This window comes from Pseudophryne corroboree, chromosome 9 (assembly GCF_028390025.1).
Source record: "Pseudophryne corroboree isolate aPseCor3 chromosome 9, aPseCor3.hap2, whole genome shotgun sequence".
NCBI classification, from domain to species: Eukaryota; Metazoa; Chordata; class Amphibia; order Anura; family Myobatrachidae; genus Pseudophryne; species Pseudophryne corroboree.
The window spans coordinates 413606928-413630897 of NC_086452.1; the positions used below are offsets into that span (position 1 = coordinate 413606928).

The 23970-nt window shown below is 45.4% G+C and overlaps 1 protein-coding gene and 1 pseudogene across 1 annotated transcript in view; both read right to left on the minus strand.

The window, feature by feature from the left end:
- PRICKLE2 (prickle planar cell polarity protein 2) overlaps nucleotides 1-19213 on the minus strand; it is a 514558-nt gene extending 495345 nt beyond the window's left edge. The window contains exon 1 of the mRNA XM_063940917.1: nucleotides 19142-19213. The gene's annotated coding sequence lies outside the window, so the exon portion shown is untranslated. The remainder of the gene's footprint in view (nucleotides 1-19141) is intronic.
- A 2285-nt stretch (nucleotides 19214-21498) lies between these two features.
- Nucleotides 21499-21618, minus strand: LOC134961985 (5S ribosomal RNA; annotated as a pseudogene).
- Between the last annotated feature and the right edge of the window lie 2352 nt (nucleotides 21619-23970).

Genomic DNA, 23970 nt, shown 5'->3' on the forward strand with positions numbered 1-23970 from the left:
GCCCTGTCACCCCTGTCCTGGCCCCGTCACCCCTGTCCTGGCCCCGTCACCCCTGTCCTGGCACCGTCACCCCTGTCCTGGCCCCGTCAACCCTGTACTGACCCTGTCACCCCTGTCCTGGCCCTGTTACTGCATACCCTCCAACTACCTTTTATGGCATGTACAGTACCCGCAGCGCCTCCAGACCTCTCCCCAATGCACACCTCTGCACCTTCCCCTCCACCACATGCGGCACTCCACCCCTCCCCCACATGCTGTGCCTCCAGACCCCCTACACCACCCGTGGCTCCCACTCCTCCACCCCTTCACCACCCACAGAACCTCCAGGCCCCTTCCACCATTCACCCCCCTTATACGTCTCCCCCCACACCTGTCCCCCTCCACCCGCAGCATCTGCAGACACCCTCCTCCATCAGCGGTCCCCCCCTCACCCACCCCTCCCTCACCAATGGCACCCCCGCACCTGCCCCTCCACCACCTGCAGCACCTCCGGACCTCCTTTCCCATCCGCCGCAACACCCGTACCTGCCCCTACCCTACCCATGGTGCCTGCGGTCCCCTACCCAACCCCCGGCACACCCATCCCACAGCACCTCCGGAACCCTTCACCCATCCACAACATCCCCACACCTGCCCCTCTCCCACCCGTGGCACCCCTGCCCCTCCCCCACCTGCAGTGCCTCCGGACCCCTCCCCCATCTGCATCCCCCACTCCTCTGCCCCTCCCCCACGCGCAGCACCTCCCGAACCTTCCCCATCCGGGCCCCACCCCCACTTCTGCCTCCCCTCCACCCGCAGCATCTACAGACACCATCCGCAGTCCCCCCCGCACCCGCTACATTCTGTACATCGTGCCCTGCAGGTGCTGTTCACGCCGTCGCAAGGGGCTGCGCCTCCTTCACCATCGCACACCCTTTCATTGTGCAATATTTAACCACTAACAAAGGAATGCAGGTAATACTCCATATAATACAAATATTAAACCCCAGAAAGGCATGCAAGTGTTAAGGGGGCGTAGCCCCTTGCGACGGTGTGAAGAGCGCCCGTAGGGCGCGATGAAGCACCTAGTACTACTACAGTAGCTTACTGTAGCAGTCTGCGGTGCTGCTGAGCTGACAGTGTCCAGCAGGTCCGTCATCAGTCATTACATAATAAATATATATACCTGTCCTGCTGCAGTACTAGTGATATTATATATATATATATTAATTTCATCTCATTATCATCCAGTCTATATTAGCAGCAGACACAGTACGGTAGTCCACGGCTGTAGCTACCTCTGTGTCGGCAGTCGCTCGTCCATCCATAATTGTATACCACCTACCCGTGGTTTTTTTTTTTCTTTCTTCTTGATACATACTACTATAGTAGCTTACTGTAGCAGTCTGCGGTGCTGCTGAGCTGACAGTGTCCAGCAGGTCCGTCATCAGTCATTACATAATAAATATATATACCTGTCCGGCTGCAGTACTAGTGATATTATATATATATATATATATATTAATTTCATCTCATTATCATCCAGTCTATATTAGCAGCAGACACAGTACGGTAGTCCACGGCTGTAGCTACCTCTGTGTCGGCAGTCGCTCGTCCATCCATAATTGTATACCACCTACCCGTGGTTTTTTTTTTCCTTTCTTCTTGATACATACTACTATAGTAGCTTACTGTAGCAGTCTGCGGAGCTGCTGAGCTGACAGTGTCCAGCAGGTCCGTCATCAGTCATTACATAATAAATATATATACCTGTCCGGCTGCAGTACTAGTGATATTATATATATATATATATATATATATATATATTAATTTCATCTCATTATCATCCAGTCTATATTAGCAGCAGAAACAGTACGGTAGTCCACGGCTGTAGCTACCTCTGTGTCGGCAGTCGCTCGTCCATCCATAAGTATACTAGTATCCATCCATCTCCATTGTTTACCTGAGGTGCCTTTTAGTTGTGCCTATTAAAATATGGAGAACAAAAATGTTGAGGTTCCAAAATTAGGGAAAGATCAAGATCCACTTCCACCTCGTGCTGAAGCTGCTGCCACTAGTCATGGCCGAGACGATGAAATGCCAGCAACGTCGTCTGCCAAGGCCGATGCCCAATGTCATAGTACAGAGCATGTAAAATCCAAAACACCAAATATCAGTAAAAAAAGGACTCCAAAATCTAAAATAAAATTGTCGTCGGAGAAGCGTAAACTTGCCAATATGCCATTTACCACACGGAGTGGCAAGGAACGGCTGAGGCCCTGGCCTATGTTCATGGCTAGTGGTTCAGCTTCACATGAGGATGGAAGCACTCAGCCTCTCGCTAGAAAAATGAAAAGACTCAAGCTGGCAAAAGCACCGCAAAGAACTGTGCGTTCTTCGAAATCCCAAATCCACAAGGAGAGTCCAATTGTGTCGGTTGCGATGCCTGACCTTCCCAACACTGGACGTGAAGAGCATGCGCCTTCCACCATTTGCACGCCCCCTGCAAGTGCTGGAAGGAGCACCCGCAGTCCAGTTCCTGATAGTCAGATTGAAGATGTCAGTGTTGAAGTACACCAGGATGAGGAGGATATGGGTGTTGCTGGCGCTGGGGAGGAAATTGACAAGGAGGATTCTGATGGTGAGGTGGTTTGTTTAAGTCAGGCACCCGGGGAGACACCTGTTGTCCGTGGGAGGAATATGGCCGTTGACATGCCTGGTGAAAATACCAAAAAAAATCAGCTCTTCGGTGTGGAAGTATTTCAACAGAAATGCGGACAACATTTGTCAAGCCGTGTGTTGCCTTTGTCAAGCTGTAATAAATAGGGGTAAGGACGTTAACCACCTCGGAACATCCTCCCTTATACGTCACCTGCAGCGCATTCATAATAAGTCAGTGACAAGTTCAAAAACTTTGGGCGACAGCGGAAGCAGTCCACTGACCAGTAAATCCCTTCCTCTTGTAACCAAGCTCACGCAAACCACCCCACCAACTCCCTCAGTGTCAATTTCCTCCTTCCCCAGGAATGCCAATAGTCCTGCAGGCCATGTCACTGGCAATTCTGACGATTCCTCTCCTGCCTGGGATTCCTCCGATGCATCCTTGCGTGTAACGCCTACTGCTGCTGGCGCTGCTGTTGTTGCTGCTGGGAGTCGATGGTCATCCCAGAGGGGAAATCGTAAGACCACTTTTACTACTTCCACCAAGCAATTGACTGTCCAACAGTCCTTTGCGAGGAAGATGAAATATCACAGCAGTCATCCTGCTGCAAAGCGGATAACTGAGGCCTTGACAACTATGTTGGTGTTAGACGTGCGTCCGGTATCCGCCGTTAGTTCACAGGGAACTAGACAATTTCTTGAGGTAGTGTGCCCCCGTTACCAAATACCATCTAGGTTCCACTTCTCTAGGCAGGCGATACCGAGAATGTACACGGACGTCAGAAAAAGACTCACCAGTGTCCTAAAAAATGCAGTTGTACCCAATGTCCACTTAACCACGGACATGTGGACAAGTGGAGCAGGGCAGGGTCAGGACTATATGACTGTGACAGCCCACTGGGTAGATGTATGGACTCCCGCCGCAAGAACAGCAGCGGCGGCACCAGTAGCAGCATCTCGCAAACGCCAACTCTTTCCTAGGCAGGCTACGCTTTGTATCACCGGTTTCCAGAATACGCACACAGCTGAAAACCTCTTACGGCAACTGAGGAAGATCATCGCGGAATGGCTTACCCCAATTGGACTCTCCTGTGGATTTGTGGCATCGGACAACGCCAGCAATATTGTGTGTGCATTAAATATGGGCAAATTCCAGCACGTCCCACGTTTTGCACATACCTTGAATTTGGTGGTGCAGAATTTTTAAAAAAACGACAGGGGCGTGCAAGAGATGCTGTCGGTGGCCAGAAGAATTGCGGGACACTTTCGGCGTACAGGCACCACGTACAGAAGACTGGAGCAACACCAAAAACGCCTGAACCTGCCCTGCCATCATCTGAAGCAAGAAGTGGTAACGAGGTGGAATTCAACCCTATATATGCTTCAGAGGTTGGAGGAGCAGCAAAAGGCCATTCTAGCCTATACAATTCAGCACGATATAGGAGGTGGAATGCACCTGTCTCAAGCGCAGTGGAGAATGATTTCAACGTTGTGCAAGGTTCTGCTGCCCTTTGAACTTGCCACACGTGAAGTCAGTTCAGACACTGCCAGCCTGAGTCAGGTCATTCCCCTCATCAGGCTTTTGCAGAAGAAGCTGGAGACATTGAAGGAGGAGCTAACACGGAGCGATTCCGCTAGGCATGTGGGACTTGTGGATGGAGCCCTTAATTCGCTTAACAAGGATTCACGGGTGGTCAATCTGTTGAAATCAGAGCACTACATTTTGGCCACCGTGCTCGATCCTAGATTTAAAACCTACCTTGGATCTCTCTTTCCGGCAGACACAAGTCTGCTGGGGTTCAAAGACCTGCTGGTGAGAAAATTGTCAAGTCAAGCGGAACGCGACCTGTCAACATCTCCTCCTTCACATTCTCCCGCAACTGGGGGTGCGAGGAAAAGGCTCAGAATTCCGAGCCCACCCGCTGGCGGTGATGCAGGGCAGTCTGGAGCGACTGCTGATGCTGACATCTGATCCGGACTGAAGGACCTGACAACGATTACGGACATGTCGTCTACTGTCACTGCATATGATTCTCTCCCCATTGAAAGAATGGTGGAGGATTATATGAGTGACCGCATCCAAGTAGGCACGTCACACAGTCCGTACTTATACTGGCAGGAAAAAGAGGCAATTTGGAGGCCCTTGCACAAACTGGCTTTATTCTACCTAAGTTGCCCTCCCACAAGTGTGTACTCCGAAAGAGTGTTTAGTGCCGCCGCTCACCTTGTCAGCAATCGGCGTACGAGGTTACTTCCAGAAAATGTGGAGAAGATGATGTTCATTAAAATGAATTATAATCAATTCCTCCGTGGAGACATTGACCAGCAGCAATTGCCTCCACAAAGTACACAGGGAGCTGAGATGGTGGATTCCAGTGGGGACGAATTGATAATCTGTGAGGATGGGGATGTACACGGTGATATATCGGAGGATGATGATGAGGTGGACATCTTGCCTCTGTAGAGCCAGTTTGTGCAAGGAGAGATTAATTGCTTCTTTTTTGGTGGGGGTCCAAACCAACCCGTCATTTCAGTCACAGTCGTGTGGCAGACCCTGTCACTGAAATGATGGGTTGGTTAAAGTGTGCATGTCCTGTTTATACAACATAAGGGTGGGTGGGAGGGCCCAAGGACAATTCCATCTTGCACCTCTTTTTTCTTTTTTTCTTCTTTGCGTCATGTGCTGTTTGGGGAGTGTTTTTTGGAAGGGCCATCCTGCGTGACACTGCAGTGCCACTCCTAGATGGGCCAGGTGTTTGTGTCGGCCACTAGGGTCGCTTATCTTACTCACACAGCTACCTCATTGCGCCTCTTTTTTTCTTTGCGTCATGTGCTGTTTGGGGAGTGTTTTTTGGAAGGGCCATCCTGCGTGACACTGCAGTGCCACTCCTAGATGGGCCAGGTGTTTGTGTCGGCCACTAGGGTCGCTTATCTTACTCACACAGCTACCTCATTGCGCCTCTTTTTTTCTTTGCGTCATGTGCTGTTTGGGGAGTGTTTTTTGGAAGGGCCATTCTGCGTGACACTGCAGTGCCACTCCTAGATGGGCCAGGTGTTTGTGTCGGCCACTAGGGTCGCTTATCTTACTCACACAGCTACCTCATTGCGCCTCTTTTTTTCTTTGCGTCATGTGCTGTTTGGGGAGTGTTTTTTGGAAGGGCCATCCTGCGTGACACTGCAGTGCCACTCCTAGATGGGCCAGGTGTTTGTGTCGGCCACTAGGGTCGCTTATCTTACTCACACAGCTACCTCATTGCGCCTCTTTTTTTCTTTGCGTCATGTGCTGTTTGGGGAGTGTTTTTTGGAAGGGCCATCCTGCGTGACACTGCAGTGCCACTCCTAGATGGGCCAGGTGTTTGTGTCGGCCACTAGGGTCGCTTATCTTACTCACACAGCTACCTCATTGCGCCTCTTTTTTTCTTTGCGTCATGTGCTGTTTGGGGAGTGTTTTTTGGAAGGGCCATCCTGCGTGACACTGCAGTGCCACTCCTAGATGGGCCAGGTGTTTGTGTCGGCCACTAGGGTCGCTTATCTTACTCACACAGCTACCTCATTGCGCCTCTTTTTTTCTTTGCGTCATGTGCTGTTTGGGGAGTGTTTTTTGGAAGGGCCATCCTGCGTGACACTGCAGTGCCACTCCTAGATGGGCCAGGTGTTTGTGTCGGCCACTAGGGTCGCTTATCTTACTCACACAGCTACCTCATTGCGCCTCTTTTTTTCTTTGCGTCATGTGCTGTTTGGGGAGTGTTTTTTGGAAGGGCCATCCTGCGTGACACTGCAGTGACACTCCTAGATGGGCCAGGTGTTTGTGTCGGCCACTAGGGTCGCTTATCTTACTCACACAGCTACCTCATTGCGCCTCTTTTTTTCTTTGCGTCATGTGCTGTTTGGGGAGTGTTTTTTGGAAGGGCCATCCTGCGTGACACTGCAGTGACACTCCTAGATGGGCCAGGTGTTTGTGTCGGCCACTAGGGTCGCTTATCTTACTCACACAGCTACCTCATTGCGCCTCTTTTTTTCTTTGCGTCATGTGCTGTTTGGGGAGTGTTTTTTGGAAGGGCCATCCTGCGTGACACTGCAGTGCCACTCCTAGATGGGCCAGGTGTTTGTGTCGGCCACTAGGGTCGCTTATCTTACTCACACAGCTACCTCATTGCGCCTCTTTTTTTCTTTGCGTCATGTGCTGTTTGGGGAGTGTTTTTTGGAAGAGCCATCCTGCGTGACACTGCAGTGACACTCCTAGATGGGCCAGGTGTTTGTGTCGGCCACTAGGGTCGCTTATCTTACTCACACAGCTACCTCATTGCGCCTCTTTTTTTCTTTGCGTCATGTGCTGTTTGGGGAGTGTTTTTTGGAAGGGCCATCCTGCGTGACACTGCAGTGCCACTCCTAGATGGGCCAGGTGTTTGTGTCGGCCACTAGGGTCGCTTATCTTACTCACACAGCTACCTCATTGCGCCTCTTTTTTTCTTTGCGTCATGTGCTGTTTGGGGAGTGTTTTTTGGAAGGGCCATCCTGCGTGACACTGCAGTGCCACTCCTAGATGGGCCAGGTGTTTGTGTCGGCCACTAGGGTCGCTTATCTTACTCACACAGCTACCTCATTGCGCCTCTTTTTTTCTTTGCGTCATGTGCTGTTTGGGGAGTGTTTTTTGGAAGGGCCATCCTGCGTGACACTGCAGTGCCACTCCTAGATGGGCCAGGTGTTTGTGTCGGCCACTAGGGTCGCTTATCTTACTCACACAGCTACCTCATTGCGCCTCTTTTTTTCTTTGCGTCATGTGCTGTTTGGGGAGTGTTTTTTGGAAGGGCCATCCTGCGTGACACTGCAGTGACACTCCTAGATGGGCCAGGTGTTTGTGTCGGCCACTAGGGTCGCTTATCTTACTCACACAGCTACCTCATTGCGCCTCTTTTTTTCTTTGCGTCATGTGCTGTTTGGGGAGTGTTTTTTGGAAGGGCCATCCTGCGTGACACTGCAGTGCCACTCCTAGATGGGCCAGGTGTTTGTGTCGGTCACTAGGGTCGCTTATCTTACTCACACAGCTACCTCATTGCGCCTCTTTTTTTCTTTGCGTCATGTGCTGTTTGGGGAGTGTTTTTTGGAAGGGCCATCCTGCGTGACACTGCAGTGCCACTCCTAGATGGGCCAGGTGTTTGTGTCGGCCACTAGGGTCGCTTATCTTACTCACACAGCTACCTCATTGCGCCTCTTTTTTTCTTTGCGTCATGTGCTGTTTGGGGAGTGTTTTTTGGAAGGGCCATCCTGCGTGACACTGCAGTGCCACTCCTAGATGGGCCAGGTGTTTGTGTCGGCCACTAGGGTCGCTTATCTTACTCACACAGCTACCTCATTGCGCCTCTTTTTTTCTTTGCGTCATGTGCTGTTTGCGGAGTGTTTTTTGGAAGGGCCATCCTGCGTGACACTGCAGTGCCACTCCTAGATGGGCCAGGTGTTTGTGTCGGCCACTAGGGTCGCTTATCTTACTCACACAGCTACCTCATTGCGCCTCTTTTTTTCTTTGCGTCATGTGCTGTTTGGGGAGTGTTTTTTGGAAGGGCCATCCTGCGTGACACTGCAGTGCCACTCCTAGATGGGCCAGGTGTTTGTGTCGGCCACTAGGGTCGCTTATCTTACTCACACAGCTACCTCATTGCGCCTCTTTTTTTCTTTGCGTCATGTGCTGTTTGGGGAGTGTTTTTTGGAAGGGCCATCCTGCGTGACACTGCAGTGACACTCCTAGATGGGCCAGGTGTTTGTGTCGGCCACTAGGGTCGCTTATCTTACTCACACAGCTACCTCATTGCGCCTCTTTTTTTCTTTGCGTCATGTGCTGTTTGGGGAGTGTTTTTTGGAAGGGCCATCCTGCGTGACACTGCAGTGCCACTCCTAGATGGGCCAGGTGTTTGTGTCGGCCACTAGGGTCGCTTATCTTACTCACACAGCTACCTCATTGCGCCTCTTTTTTTCTTTGCGTCATGTGCTGTTTGGGGAGTGTTTTTTGGAAGGGCCATCCTGCGTGACACTGCAGTGACACTCCTAGATGGGCCAGGTGTTTGTGTCGGCCACTAGGGTCGCTTAGCTTAGTCATCCAGCGACCTCGGTGCAAATTTTAGGACTAAAAATAATATTGTGAGGTGTGAGGTATTCAGAATAGACTGAAAATGAGTGGAAATTATGGTTTTTGAGGTTAATAATACTTTGGGGTCAAAATGACCCCCAAATTCTATGATTTAAGCTGTTTTTTAGTGTTTTTTGAAAAAAACACCCGAATCCAAAACACACCCGAATCCGACAAAAAAAATTTGGTGAGGTTTTGCCAAAACGCGGTCGAACCCAAAACACGGCCGCGGAACCGAACCCAAAACCAAAACACAAAACCCGAAAAATTTCAAGTGCACATCTCTACTTGATAAATGGGTCCCAATGTCTTTACAAATGATTCAAGCCTCTATACTTGATATTCAATAGTTAAATTAGATCAGGCATGGTACCGAAAGATTGGCGTATAGCTGAGGTAGTGCCATTATTTAAAAAGGGATCTAAAAATTTGTTATTTTGACATCTATAGTAAGAAAATATTGGAAGGAATTTTAAGGGATAGTATACAGGAGTATCTGCAGACCGCTAAGATTATTAGCAGGAACCAGCATGGGTTTTTCTTTTTGGGAGACAGATCATGCCAAACTAACTTAGTTAGCTTCTATGAGGAAGTGAGCGACAATCTTGACCAGGGAAAAGCAGTGGATATGGTTTATTTAGATTTTGCAAAAGCCTTCGATACAGTACCTCACAGGAGACTGATCATCAAATTAAATTAGCTTAGCCTAGGAAAACCTATTTGTACATGGATAAGTAACTCGCTGGATAACAGGGTACAGCGAGTATTGGTCAATGGGATGTCCTCCAGTTGGGCACCAGTAGTCAGCGGAATACCACAAGGGTCCATACTCAGGCTACTAGTGTTCAACATATTTATCAATGACCTAGAAATAGGCCTGGAAAGCACACTGTCAATCTTTGCAGATGATACTAAACTGTGTAGGGTAATTAATTCGGAAATAGATGTGGAGTCTCTACAGAATTACTTATCTAAACTTGAAATCTGGGCGTCTAAATGGAGAATGAGGTTCAATATAGAAAAATGCAAAGTTATGTACTTTGGGACTAAAAACAAATTTGCATCCTACACATTAAACGGGGAAAATCTAGGGGTAACAGTATTGGAAAAAAGATTTGGGGGTACTCATTGATAATAGGCTTAATAATCATATACAATGTCAAAGTGCAGCACAGAAGGCAAGTAAGGCGCTAGCGTGCATAAAACAGGGTATTGAGACAAGGGACGAGAGTGTAATCCTGCTGCTGTACAAATCACTGGTGCGTCCGCACCTGGAATATTGTGTTCAATTTTGGGCACCACATTATAAAAAAGATATCTGTGAACTCGAAAGGGTTCAAAGGTGAGCTACTAAATTGATTAAAGGGCTAGAGGGACTGGAGTACAAGGAAAGGCTTACTAGATTGAATATGTATACACTGGAAAAGAGACGTCTAAGAGGAGATATTATTAATATCTTCAAATATATAAAGGGACATTACAAAGAGTTATCAGAGGAATTGTTTATCAAAAGAACTCTGTATAGGACACGAGGGCACCCGCTGAGGCTAGAGGATAGAAAATTCCGTATGCAACGTAGGAAAGGGTTCTTCACTGTTAGGGCAATAAGAATTTGGAATTCCCTGCCAGAGAAGGTGGTAATGGCGGACTCTGTAAATGCATTTAAAAACGGATTGGATACATTTCTGACTGAAAAAGATATCCAAGGTTATAGCATTTAAAATATTGACATTGATAATCTGAGAGGAACATGATTAATAGTTGTTAACTAGACATAAAACATTACTACAGCAGTGACATTATAATGAACTCAGCTTAATACAGAATACAGGTTGAACCCGATGGGCATTTTGCCTCTTTTCAACTTCATTAACTATGTTACTATGTTACAGTACATCACTTCCTAAAGCAAAACTCCAACGGAATGCATGGCAAAGCGACTGAGGAAAGTGGTGAATGTACAACACACTACTAGCGTCGGTAAGACCCTTAAAATTTGCATCAGTTCCCCATAAATATTTTCCAGTTCCTACCAGGTAGCCTATTGAAGGCATCTCAGGATGTGGTCCTTAGTGGACTGTGAAAAAGAATCTATTTAACTCCCAAATATGAAAGAAGCTTTCAAGTTTACTTTCCAGAGAGAGAGGATTGTACTTTTAGTTGCTGTGCTCACTGCCAGCAAAACATGCTTACCCCTCAAAATATCCTTTGACCCTGTGACATAAAGGGTATTGCTCACAAAGGCGCAAAGGCTACAACAGAAGCCAAAAATTCCTTCAGTATACTGTGTTTGGTCAGTAGCCAGAAACAGCAAATTATAGGGAAACCCGACAGAGGGGTACATTTACTAAGGTGGGAGTTTTTATAGAACTGGTGATGTTGCCCATAGCAACCTATCAGATTATTGCTCTTATTTATTAATGAGTTATAAATTTCACTGTGAGTGATCAATTGTACTAGCCAATCAGCTCCTAACTTCCATGTCACAGGCTGGGTTTGAAAAATGACAGGAGCGGATTGGCTGGTGCAATTTATCACTCACAGTGAAATTTATCACTCATTGATAAATAAGGGCATATATCTATTATCTTCTAGATGCAGCTAGATAAATAAAGTAGAATTTGATTGGTTGCTATGAGGAACATCACCAGTTCTAAAAAAAAACCTCCCACCTTAGTAAATTTACCCCAACGATTGAAATGATCTGCATTTGCAGCTTGACAATGGAAGCAGCTACTGTATGTGTCCGTCGAAGGCCCAAGGTGCAGAAAGATAATCATTGAGAATTTAAAAAAAAAATCTCCATCTACGTAGACAATGATATGGCCTCTGGCAAATTTAAATCCTAAGGCAACTATATGATAGCAAAGTTCAAGAAGGTCTTGGAAAAGTTCATAGTGCATGGGTGAAACGCGTCAATGCTTTGCCTATACCTAATTGTGGACGCTATTCATCTGTAAGCTGTTGCCAGCTGTATGAGCTGTGAAGTCTGACTGAACCAAAGCGACTGATCCACTTAACAGCACTTTCTTATAGAACTTCGTTCCCGGTTCATCCAGGCAAATGTTTAGATGCAGAAGCCTCATCCACCAATGTAACTTTGCTGCCAAATACTTACCTTGGGATTTCAAGTTGCTGTTCTACATAACTAAGAAGGATCCCTCAATACGAGGTATTCCTGTATCTATGTAGCTGATCGAGACTGAGTAATCACTGCTAAAGTTCCTTAGTGAGTAATACTGTTCCTAACATTGGTTTCAGTGCCATTTAATTACACTGTTCTTATAATAACAATTATCCGCACCAGCTGGCTTCAGATGGCTTTATAATACGTTTAATCTCTACCATTGCTTACTAATGTTTTGAATCTTTACTAATATACATTGTTTATTACGAGTTATTGATTCAGAGTGGCCACAAACTGAATCATTTTGCATTTTTTATATATTATATCTTGCATTCCAGTACAATTGTTTTTTTTTTTATCAGCTGCTCTTTATTTTTATGTTTTTATATTTTTCTACCTTTTATTTTCATTTTTTTTCTTGTGTTTGAATATCGTCTGCTGTAATATTGATGCTATTGTAATAAATGTGATTTTTCTACATCTTCTCCCAACATTTTTTTTTTTTGGAAAAGAGGAAATTTAATATTGATTATCCCATACACAAGAGCAGTGGGGAAAACCTTACTTTGTTTTTTTCCTAGTAAGTCTCAGATATTTGCAGATGTCTGATCCATTTACTGCAGGTTTTTAGCAGTCTTGGAAATAAACATGAAAATCCACCTGAATTCAGAGACGCACTGTCCCACTTGTGAAAGTAGCCACCATCACTATCAATGTGAGCACAGCATGGGGCTGAAAATGATCAAGGGAATATTGTGAGAAAAGGAGGAGGTGTCACTGTGCTGTGTGGGTGTGGCTAGTGCCATGTGGGTGTGTCCAGCCCCTACACTATAAGCCCCAATTCCAATTTCTTCCTTAATACATAAAAGTAGAAAAATTGCATTATTTTGTGAGAAAAATGGAAATACAATTTTAACACTTAGAATTAATGGCTGACAATATGTTCAGCTGGGCGGCTTCTCATCATCGTGCCCTCATGGTGATGGGCCTATTTTTATGTGTAGGCCTGGACTGTAGTCTCAACCACTACTCTATTAGAGGTTCAGTTACCTAGGGGAGCAGGATGGCTGATAAACATGGATGCTTGGTTAGCTTCTATATAAATTACACCAAGATTTGCCTATTGATTAGCCAAGTGTATGTGATGGCTGGTCATATTCCTCTGGTGGCTGACCACACCCCTTCAGCATGGGCCCCTAACACTGCATTCCCCAGTGGGCCCTTCAAGTCACAGTCTGATACTTGTCCCATTGTTAATCTAGCTCAGTACACATCCATGACATGCCAACAGCACACTCATCCTATGTGGAAACCACCAGTTGCTGCCTAGTTACACCCACTGAGGTGCATAAACCTTTGGATTGCCTCAGTATGTGCTCAAAGTTGTGTATGTCGGCTCAGACTTGCTACCCTGAACGAGTTCCATTTTATTTCACTATACAGATGGTTTTTTTATGCAAAAGTATTGACCCAATAAACCATTGCAGCTAATTCCGAGTTACCTTCACTGTATTTCTCTTAAATTTGTTTGACATTTGGGCGTTTTCAGGCTTGTCCCTAATTTTGGGGCAGTAACCTGGAGCCTTGAGCTGTAAATTGGATTATCTATTTCCTATTCAAAGTTGAACATATCATAAGAAAAGATTAGTGGGCTTGGGGCAGTCAGTATATTCCAATGAACCTGGGGTGATGGTATCATACTGCTCCTTATTGCAAAAGTCTTAGAATAAGACTACTTGCTGCCTTAATTTTCTCTCTGAGAATGATTGGAAGATACAAGTCTTCTGGTGGAGGAGGCCACTCGCTCCGATCTTGTCCACTTTCACAGTGAAGACCGGGCAAGGTCCTAATCACGGCAGGACTGGTCATCTGGTAATTCACAAGGGCTGATGGCTTGATGGGCTGGTCCAGTCATCCGGAGGCCTGGCCAAGCAGTTCCGCCTCTCAGTGCTCTACTCAGTCATCATGGTTAAATGCTTAATAAGAGGCCATACCCTTAATGCAAGGTCATGTCCTCATGATTCATGGCAATGCCCCGATTTCCCTAGCACGACAGGGTCATCTTAACAGCATTGTTGGCCCTGTGCAAAGCAATGCACTGGAGCCCCTACACACCCATTCATGGGAACCAATAAAAAAAAAATCTTAACATGCCCCACCTGTGGTCCTGCGCCATCTCTCCACATGCTTTCATACAGTGTATGGCTGTCACCACTCTGATTGGTGGATAACTCCAGCCATCCACCAATCTGTCTGCTGACAGCCACTCACTGTCTGGCTGCAGACTGAGAGGCAGGTAGAGAATGCTGCCTGGCCGCTCTGATTGTGTGTCCACCACCTGCCCCTGCTCGGAGGCACCTAAAATTGTGGGGCCCTGGGCAGCTGTCCAGTATAGCTATACATTAATACAGCCCTGGTACACACACAACGAACGAATGCTGGGGCCATATTTTATCCCCAATTCATCCCTGGTCATGATGATGTGATTTGCTACGAATCATATAATAGCCCAATACTCTCCCCACAATGCTGCGAAATGCCCAATGGAATTTGCCTAAAAAAGGTAAGTAGGCAAGCTTGCTGCATATGATGCCAAACATGGGTGACAGGGATTCAGTATGATATCCCGATGGACGGGATGTCGGCGGTCAGAATCCCGGCAGCGGCGTCTCGACCATCAGAATCCCGACAGCCCTTCAAAAAGTTTTAACTGCATCCTGTGTTTTCTATTGAACAATAGACTTCAATAGGGATAATTTAGTACTTTTGATCATTTCAGGCGGTAACATGAGCAAAAATGTATCTGAGATAGGGAGGGAGATACTTCTTTAGCAGAGCTTACAATCCATCCAGAGGCGTTCTGGAAACAAAATGTAAATTGCAGTTTTTTTGGGTGGGATATCTCCCCCCCCTGAAATAATAGGGATAACATTACATCTCTAGAGAAGATATCTCTGGAACGGTGTAAAAGTGTTTTATTTAATCTTCACATTCACGTCTTAAATTCAGAAATGTGATGGGGGTGAATTTACTAAGGTGGGAGATTTTTTGAACTGGTGATGTTGCCCATGGCAACCACTCAGATTCTACTTACCATTTATCTAGCTGCTTCTAGCAGATAATAGATATAATCTGGTTGCTATGGGCAACGTCACCAGTTCTAAAAATCTCCCACCTTAGTAAATTTACCCCATGGTGTCTAATTTACAAGGCAATCACAGGTGGCTGCAGAGTCAGACCTTGGGCCTAATTCAGATCTGTTCACTCGCTAGCTATTTTTAGCAGCGCTGCGATCAGATAGTCACCGCCTACAGGGGAGTGTATTTTAGCTTTGCAAGTGTGCGAACGCATCTGCAGCTGCCCTGTACAAAAACAACTTGTGCAGTTTCTGAGTAGCTCTGACCTTACTCAGCTGCTGCGATCACTTCAGCCTATTCGAGCCCGGAATTGACGTCAGATAACCGCCCTGCAAACGCCTCGACACCCCTGCGTTTTTCCAAACACTCCCAGAAAACGGTCAGTTGCCACCCACAAATGCCCTCTGTCAATCACCTTGCGTTCGGCTGTGCGAATGGATTCTTCGCTAGAACCAGTGCACAGCAACGATCCGCTTTGTACAAGTACGACGCGCCTGTGCATTGCAGTGCATAAGCATGCGCAGTAGTTACCTGATCGCTGCGCAGCGAAAAATGCTAGCGAGAGAACAGATCTGATTTAGGCCCCTTGTTCTGTGTGCAGAACAGGTGGCGGGGAAACACCAACCCCCATGACCTAGTGTCTTATGTGTCATTTTATTCTCATTTATATCTTCCATAACAATCAGTGGGTGCCTACGGAGAGATTGGTGAGCAGTGCAGGTTTTATTTTACCTGCCTTTACAGTATATATGTATTGGGAGTTACTGCTATGGGTTGTGGTTCTGTTCCTCAACTGTTACATTCTTAGTAAGCTGTGTTTCCATAACAGCAGCAGCGATATTTGAAATTCTGATTTATTTATTTTTTTGTACTTATTATTCAATGACATTTTTGTCCTACTAATAATAACTCTACAGGCTTTTCTATGTTGCTCTTGAGCAGTGGTACAAAATGAAAATAAGCCATACCGGAGGCACACGGTGACACGGTACATATAAATAGAAGAGGAACAATGATTTTGTGCTATGCTGAAAAAAATCACTTGACATTAATCCCAGGAACCGGGAGAGAAAGCCAAACAGATTGTCAGTAGGAGAAGGCTCTCAAGGAAAATATGAATGAAACACTGAATACATAATCACATCTGTGACGGTTATGTCCTTTTGAATAAAAAAATATGACAATTGGGACGAGGGAACTGGTGTTGTTTTTTTATTTATTTTGTTTTGACGGAATAAAGGCAAATGGTAAAGGGTAATTATATACTGTATATATTTAGGCTCCATTTTAATACAAGGAGGGGGAGTGTATCGAGCCTTGGAGAGACTGTGTTTAGAAGCTGATTCTTTCCAAGGCTTGATACAACTCCCAAAGGGTGAGATATATGAAAGTGCAAAATGCTTTCAATCCTCCAAAAACTACAGTTTTCTCAGGTTTACAGCATTACACATGTAACAAACTTGGAGATATCTGCTGGGATAGAGCCATTGGAACACCAAGTCCAGCTGTAGAACAGTATGTTCCATATTTCACAGGAAGGTGAAAGCACATGAAATGTGGATAGCATTGCAGTTGTCTTCTAAAGACAAAGGCCTAATGGAACAAATCAACAGAAGCACACTGGACCTAATTTAGGTCTGGTCGGTCCTGCATCCATCGTCACAAAGGGGGTCATTCCGAGTTGTTCGCTCGTTATTTTTTTCTCGCAACGGAGCGATTAGTCGCTAATGCGCATGCGCAATCTCCGCAGTGCGACTGCGCCAAGTAAATTTGCTATGCAGTTAGGTATTTTACTCACGGCATTACGAGGTTTTTTCTTCGTTCTGGTGATCGTAATGTGATTGACAGGAAGTGGGTGTTTCTGGGCGGAAACAGGCCGTTTTATGGGTGTGTGCGAAAAAACGCTACCGTTTCTGGGAAAAACGCGGGAGTGGCTGGAGAAACGGAGGAGTGTCTGGGCGAACGCTGGGTGTGTTTGTGACGTCAAACCAGGAACGACAAGCACTGAACTGATCGCACTGGCAGAGTAAGTCTGGAGCTACTCAGAAACTGCACAGAGAAGTCTTTTCGCAATATTGCGAATCTTTCGTTCGCAATTTTGAGAAGCTAAAATTCACTCCCAGTAGGCGGCGGCTTAGCGTGTGCAAAGCTGCTAAAAGCAGCTTGCGAGCGAACAACTCGGAATGACCCCCAAAAGTACAGATTTTCAGTGCTTTGTGCATACGTACGATCCGCTCTCCACATGTGCAAACGGGTACTGTGACACACAGGGCCGTCTTACAGCAGTGTAAGCCCCTGGACAAAGCAATGCACTGGGGCCCCACCCATCCTCCAGTGGTAGGGGTGGGGTGTGCTCTCAACCGCAGCTTTGATGTCCTGGGAGTATTCTATCTTCCTTTCAGCATGTAGGACCTGGAGCAGTGTTTCCTGCTAATGACTCCTTTACTGAACAGATAGTTGGAAATGGGGCAGAAGGGAGAACACTAAACTGTAGAAGGGGGCATTGGGCTGAATGAAGGGTCCCTGGTACATGACTTCCAGGGTGGTATGGGTTGCTTAATACGCAGGGGAGAGGTGGATAGTGGAGTGGGCTTAATATTCATAATTTTCCGGTGGGAGGACATTGTGCTTGACTGCAGATATCTCCAGTTCCTGGAAATAGATTTCCTAGCTTTCAATGGGTTAAAAAACTAGAGAGTCCTACCTTTCAGGAGGTATTGGGGACTTAGGGATCAAAGTTTAGGAGCCAGAGCAATCCCTCTGACTAAAATATAAAACTGCATACCAGGTGTGTGGAGCTTGAGCAGGGCCCAGCTGCAGGAAGGTTGATATCTCTGGTTCTGGGCATACTAGATACAAGCTGTTAGTGTCCACCGAAAGGGGAGAGTCCCAGCTTTTGGAGTATACCCTCAGAAAAACTCTAATGGGCCCTACACATTGAACGATCCGCCGCCGAGCTGCCCGACGGTGGATACAGCCGACAGGCGACTTGGCGGCGGGCCGTGACGGGGGGAGTGAAGTTTTTTCACTCCCCCCGTCACCCGGCTCCATAGAAGTGCAGGCAAATATGGACGAGATCGTCCATATTGGCCTGCATGCACAGGTGACGGGGCACCAGCGATGAACAAGCGCGGGGCTGCGCATCGTTCATCGCTGGTGCCTCCACACTGAAAGATATGAACGGTATCTCATTCAATAATGAACAAGATCATTCATATCTTTCACTAAAATCGCGCAGTGTGTAGGGCCCATAAGTCAGACAGGACCCGAGATATCTGGCTGGGAAGAACAGTTAAGAGGAGCTTACACCCTGCAACACAAACCCTGCAACGCAGATCAAGAGAAGCATCCGCACAATAGGGTTCCATCGCTGCGGCATGTGTCTAGGATGCAGAAATATAAAAAGCAAATATAGGAAAATAGAAAGAATAGAGATCAATGGGGTAGATTTAAAAATTGAGGAATTCATCACCTGCAATTGTAGAAATGTAATTTACATAATAGTATGTTCTTGTAATCTAGTCTATGTCGGTAGGACCTCAAGACCCCTGAAAACCCATTTGGGGGAACACCTCCGGAATATCAGGAAGGTTCTGGAGACACATTCTTTGTCTAGTAATTTTAAGAACAAACATAACTGCTCCACTGATCATATTATATGATTTGCAGGCATTACATTTATTGAAGGGCATTGCCGCCAAAGAGATACAAGTGCGCAATTGGCAAAAGCTGAAATGAAATTGATCTATGAGCTCAACACACTAAAACCTGATGGTCTAAATTTAGACTTTGAATTGAAGTGGTTTCTGTAAGAACCACTTCTACACACCTGCTTTCACTTGATGTTCAATTTTTATAAGCTTCACATTTTTAAATGGACATGTAGGCTATTTATAACACGTACTACATGACATGCAAGTTTCTTTTGTAGTATTGTTATTCTTTATATGTATATATTTATTTTCTTTTGAGGCAAACTATATACCCCGTCTGATAGCGCTCAGCTATTACAGATTTCGTCCAGTCCTGCAATATGCCTCCAGTACGGGTTGGTGAGCTGAGAAATTCCATAGCTCAAGTACACATAGGATGTTGAAGTTACCAAGGCGTTCTTACCGGATGTGTCTGCTGTAACCATAGCAACGGCACCAACCAAGGAAGTGACGCATTGGGGGACTTCAAAAGGAGCTGTGCGTCCCGTGAAATTACGGGAACAATCACCATGGAGATAGAGACAAACGGGGCGGACACGTGACTACAAAGCATTGTGAGTCACCACGTCTCCATAGGAACAAAGGGAGCAGTCCGGCCATGTGACCATAGCCGGAAGATATGATTGAACGAACAAGGTACACACCTGTAACTACTAAATGGGGAATTTGTATGGCACAGATTGGACTGAGGGAGTTTAAATAACCCGCGGGAGCTGCAAAGTACACTCATGACCTTGAAAAAGACCCAAGAAAAGAGTTGAAACGCGTTGGTGGAGGTGCAGCAGTGGTGATACAGGCTTCACATTTACCAGGAGGAGACAGAGGTCCAGGGAGTGGGTCCAGAACGCTGACTGGTGATACAACATTCTTCCTGTCTTCAGAGATAGAATTTTACAAGCTGTTTTCTGCTTCTGGTAATTGATTGACTGGTAATTGATTGACCATCATCCAAGCTGTCCCTATTGATTTGAGTGGTACTATTTTAAGGAGGATTGTGATTTTAATATTTTTAACTTCTTCATTTCTTATTACCATCTGGTAATTGTTTTGGTTATACCATTCTGGATTCCAAAAGGGATCATGTGTTGTTTTAATAAATGTGTATGTTACTAAAAACGTATTATGCTATGCGTTTTTCCCTATCTATTACATTTTATGGTGAATGTGGAGGAAATTTTATCTGAGTCACAACAATTGTTGAGAGCACAGACTATGATAAGTAATACAGGTCTGGATAAAAGATCCTGAGCAGAAGCAGTCCTCACTGCAGTATATACCTCAAGAATTGATCACCTACAGTGCATGGCCCGGTAAAAACCCAAGTGTCAATAATCTCTGTGTATCTGGATGTAAAGCTTATCCCTAAAGATAGAAGATGCACATTAGTTCCCAAGTCTATCGCATGTGTTATGCTTAGATATTGTCAACAGAGCAAAAGGATACAGATTGTGGGACATGACTAATCAAAAGATCATAAAATCAAGAGGCATTTTCATGAGGCGGATTCAACCAAAAGCAAGCTAAATGTTGCAGCACCTCAAGAGCTTTTGATGCTGGATATGCCAGCAGCTGGAAGCATGTCAGAAACTGAGACTACAGATGCAAGTGATCAACCACAGGGCAGGATCAAGACAGGTAGTCCACCTAAAAGATATAGCAAGTTTGCCAAATTGTTTACTGTGAATCTCAAACCACACAAGAGGCAAAGTCAAGCAGTGACTGGAAAGAGTGGAAATCAGCCATAGATAAAGAGCTATACAAAGGAGAGGAAGAACAGAAGACTCCGGTAGGGAACAATCTATATTCCAGAGAGATATATGTGCTTAACTGCAATAACAGTTTAAAATAAGCCAGACTTGCCTATCATCCCGGAAGCTGTGGAGGCTCTCGATATTTGGAGCAGTGTCCCGCAGCCCTGGAAAGGTAGGCAACTCTCCCACATCGTGCCCGCTTCTCAGTGAAGGATGGTGTAAAAATTACCAGCAATTGCGGGGCCACGAGGAGGGGACGGAGCTAAACGACTAGAAGGAGCCATTTACCCCTCACAGCGGACCCACGAATTGCGGGTGTTTTCCTGAGTTAGGGTAGGCCTTAAGCTCCACTCCTCGCTGTAGACCTGTGAATCGCGGGTGTTTTCCTGAGTTGGGGTGGGACTCAAGCTTCGCCCCTCTCTGTAGACCCATGAAGCGTGGGTGCTTACTAGTGCTGGGGGCAGGGCCTAATAATGACACAGTTTGGCCCTGCCCCCCAAAGTGACATGTTGCATCTCCTATCCGGGCTTCTCCCAGAGAGGGGAATGAAAAAGTCGGTAAGTATGAAACAAGCAGGTATACTTTAAAAGAAGTAGAGTCCAAACAGTAGTATGTATGTCTAAGAGGGTGACAAGTGCTGTGAAAATATAAGCTGAAATATATACAACTGTGTTAGCATTAATGCTAAACTAATGTCACAGACCGCGCATAGTATAAATAATCAATCAGCCAGAGGCAGATAGATAAAAGAGAAGATATAATTGTTTGGCTTCTCTGTTGCACATGCTATCTGTCAAGTTCTTTGATATACTGCATACATATATGTGTTGATTCACAGAAACATGTCTATGTTTATTGTAAAGAACATAAATTACCATAATTTCTCCTACACAAAGGGAAATTACGCGTATAGGGTTTAGATCATTGGTCAGTTAAATATACAAATGGTAATGATGTCCTTTATGATTTTTTCACCAAGAAAGCTGTAATATGCAAGTGTGGCAATAATTAGTCACAGCACCTGGTTATTCCCAGGTGGTCTCCCATCCAAGTACTAACCCAGCCCAACACTGCTTAGCTTCCAAAATCAGACAAGACTGGGCATATCCAGTGGGGTATGGCTGTAAATAGTAAAGTTGCTCCTATGTTTATATTATATTTAGATAAAATAATCAAGGTGCAGTCATAAAATGTTATATCACTTAATGAAACGTATAGTCAAGTTATCTCGCTTAGTGACCAATGTATAAGTAAAACTGAGACATTGGGGTAAATTTACTAAAGCTTCTAAAACAGAGAATTGGTGATGTTGCCCACAGCAACCAATCAGATGCTTTCTATCATATTCTAAAAGGCAATAGAGAAATGATAGACAGCATCTGATTGGTTGCTATGGGCAACATCACCAATTCTCTGTTTTAGAAGCTTTAGTAAATTTACCCCATTGCATCAAATGTCGCCATAAACATACGATTGCCCAGAAAGTTTCAATGGAATCAAATAATAAATCCAGGTATAAACAGCAAGGCAGGTAGTTTATGAGTGATGTTTATTTACAAACAAACTAACAATGTGGAATAAAAGATCTAAGCCATGGAGGATTTAACAGCTTAATTGGTAAATATGATAGTTTATTGCAGAAAAGGCCTGTATCTGAAAGACCCCAAACTTCTGCTGTTCATCCGTCTTGCCATTTCATATAGGACAGAGAATGAGAGAGTAGTGTGTCGGCACTAGGTTAGAAGAAAGATAGTGGAGGTATCATGCATGCAAAATTCATGATCCTAGGCCCTGATACAAAAGCATTTCAGGGTCTGTGTTTCCCCCAAAAACTTGCGATACACTCCCAGTGGAGCAGAGAAAGGGATGGGGAATTGGGGGGCGGGAGTGGGTAATTCTTATCCGGGCCTAGGTCTGTTAGAGGGGCTATGTCCCACGGCCCCCCACTTCGCCGTTGCGGCCACTGGGTGCTGAGAGAAAGAGGGCTGACTGCGTCTACAGCAGCCTGTCTCCCCAGCACAGCACACCACACACTGCTGTGTGCTGCACCGGGTGAGAGCGGCAGCTGCAGAAGCAGTGTCCTCTCTATCCCTGCATGATGTGTGGGGGATGAGCGATGACTATCGCACCTGCTCCCCCAGCTCAGTGGTGGTTGCCACCCATTAGTACCCACTCAGCGATACTCCCCCCCCCTCCCGTGTTGGGCGCGCATCTGCTTTGCGGCCGCGCAGAAACATTTAATATTTTCTATATGGGGGGCACGGCACACCTCCCTGTAGTAGCTGGGCCCAGCATGCATGTCAACATCCCTGTACATTCCTATAGTGGTAGAAGTAAACAGTGTTATATATACTGTAGTGTGCTATTATTTATATAGCTAAATTATAAGCACAATGTACTATTTCTCAAAAAGTTAGTGTGCATATATAATTTTAGCCAAAAAAAGAAACTCTTAAATCAGTATAGAGTGGAATGGTGCAGCACTTGTACTTCAATCTTAATACGACACCCAAGTCCTGCTGTGGTAAGGTGATGTACCATCCTGCATTGGTAGACAAACAGCTTCCAGCTTTAAACGACAATGACACATGGACCATTGTGGATAGGCTGAGCAATCGTAAAACAGTCAAAAACAGGTGGGACTTCTGCAAGAAGCTAAACACTGATTGAAGTCTTGCTTGCTACAAAACCTGATTTGCTGCCAAGGGATACAACCAGAAATCAGGCGTTGATTATGGGGAGATCTTCTCACCTGTTGCAAGGTACACTACATTACATTTGAGCATTGCTACATTTGCTATGTATGATTTGCTGCTATACCACCTTTGATTAAGCTTTCTTAAACTGTGCGTTAGCTGAGGAGATTTGCATGGAGCCACAGGAACATTACAATATATACACATTTCATGAGGAAAAAGTATGCTTACTAAAAAAAAAATCATTGTATTGGCTAGCATAAAGTGGCTAATACATTAAACTTAACAGTGCATTGCTGGAAATTAACTTTTTATGTTATAAAACTGAACACTGTCTATACTACAAATGGAAGGAAAAAGATTTGTTCAGTTGCGTATGTAGATTATTTGTTGCTTGCTGGGCAGGAAAGACAAATAGCCAAATCAAATTGTTAGTAGGTAACAAGTTCAAACCAAAGGATCTTGGACCCGTATACCAACTACTAGGTCTAAAAATCAAGCAAAATTTGAATTCTGGAACTGTTGTCGACTAACAAGGGTACATTGAGGTGATGCTCAACAAATTTGGCATAGCAGATGCTAAACCAGTTCAATACTTGACAAAAGTACAAAAATATCTAAAGCTGTGTGTCCAACTTCAGAGGCAAAGATGGAGAAAATTAGAGGATATCCTAATCAAAGTGCCTTTGGAACTTTAATGTCATGCCTGCATTGGTACACATCCAGACATCACGTATGCAACCAGTCGTGTCTGCCCATTCATGATCAATCCTGGAAAAGAGCAT